We start from the raw sequence: 1,817 nt of genomic DNA, 5'->3' as shown, positions 1-1,817 counted from the left end.
GGCTTTGGGCCTCCAGTCTGCACTCCCCACCTCATCCACATTATGATTTTTGCTCTGGGTCTTTGATGTCTGATACCTGTTCTCATCGACACCTCATGATCACACAAGCTGGTGGGCTTCTGCCATGTGGGCTTTGTTGTTTCTCAGCCAGATGGCTCTTGTTTATCTTCAAGCCTTTAAGACCCCAGATACTATTTGTAAATATATTTGTATATGACAATGGGGAAATAGATCTATGTACATATTTTTATATATTAAGTATTAAGGAAGAAGATGGACATTGTACTCCTACTTAAGTACTCCCTCAACACAAGAACACTTTTTCTAATAATCTGGCACTCTGGGATGCTCACCTTCCCGCCACAATCGCTGAAGACAAAGTGGGTGCATAACCAAGTATATATGTATATTTAGATGACAAAAAATTGTCAACTGATTTTCTACCTTATGGCTAACCTTTCTACTTTATTTTCACATAAAATTTATCTCTTGGATTCATACATACTGTATTACATGCTTGTATTTTATATAAACTAGGAGTTAAAGAAAAGATAAAAATATGGTGGAGAGAGAGGCATAGTGGAGGTGAACTGCATATCTCAGAAAACGTCTATGATGGCTCCTTCTGGAAGAAAACATACCAGGAAATCAGGGAAGCAGATCGTTGAGGAACAGGCTATAAGAGCCTTTGATTTCAGGATGAAGAAAAACAGGATCTGAGTGGTTCAAAGGAGGATGCAACTCTAGTCATTGATAAGCATGGGAGGAACAGGTCTTACATGGGAGCCATTGAAGACACTGTAGAGGGTTAAGTACAGAATATGATGGAAACATTTGGAGCTGGTGCTAACAATGCTCTTCTTGCAAAGAGCAAATGATTAAAAATGTATATCAAGGCATCTCTCTAAAGTAGGAACCGGAAGATTGAAACTATTTGGAAAATACAATAAGAACAATGGAAGAAGCTTAAGAAAGAATATTCTCAGCATTTTCTGACTTTGTTTCAACAATGGGATTTAGAAATCTGAGGAACAAGAAGAAAAACTTGCTAGAATGTTTAGACAGCAACAAAAGATTTTTCAACAATGAATTGTCCAGAGTCAGAGAATGAAAACAATTAAACACTTTGATAAACAATTTATAAGTATGGGTGACTTGGAGGAGAATCATGACAATCTTCTAAAAAATGGTGCACAAAAAGAAATTAGAAAATAAATGGCTATGTTGCAGGAGAAAATTATGATTGATGCTCCGCAGTAAAAGATGTCAAGTGCTTGAAAGTCTCTTCAATCCATGTTATTCTGATGACTCTTTGAAGAAACAACTGAAACCTAAATATATGATACAATTATAACATTAGCTAAGGGACATGTAATTCTTTATAATGGTTAAAACATTCTAGTTTAGATTATTACATCCTGTTATTCCTTAGCTTGTTTATTAAGTGAAAGACCCTGTCTGCTAACCATAAACAAAACTCAAACCGTTTCATGAGTAGCAGCAATTCTGAAGTCATGTCTATCAGGTTTTGCGCTCTTTGGTATAATAGTGAATTTTTTCCCCTAGCTTTGTCAATTGACTTTATTAATAAAGATTTTTTCCCCTTAAATACATGGTATACATTTACAATCCTATTGGTAATAAAGAATTATGCAAATTAAACATAATACAAACACCCGTGTGGTAGTTACATAATCTGGTGTCAATTTGAGGATAAAGAGTGTAGGGGAGGAGTCTAGCCTGTCAATCTGGAGATAGCCAATGAGGCCGCTGTGTGACCATGGTCTTCTCCTGAGAATTCTGGGAAATCCTGTATT

General features: G+C 36.1%; 1 pseudogene; it reads left to right on the top strand.

Moving 5' to 3' along the window:
* Positions 1-615: 615 nt before the first annotated feature.
* Positions 616-1,305, top strand: LOC101655355 (annotated as a pseudogene).
* Positions 1,306-1,817: the final 512 nt, after the last annotated feature.

This window comes from Echinops telfairi, unplaced genomic scaffold (genome assembly GCF_000313985.2).
Source record: "Echinops telfairi isolate 266 unplaced genomic scaffold, ASM31398v2 ScPeMD7_7468;HRSCAF=8506_0, whole genome shotgun sequence".
Lineage (NCBI taxonomy): Eukaryota > Metazoa > Chordata > Mammalia > Afrosoricida > Tenrecidae > Echinops > Echinops telfairi.
This window is presented reverse-complemented; position numbering and strand designations above follow the sequence as displayed.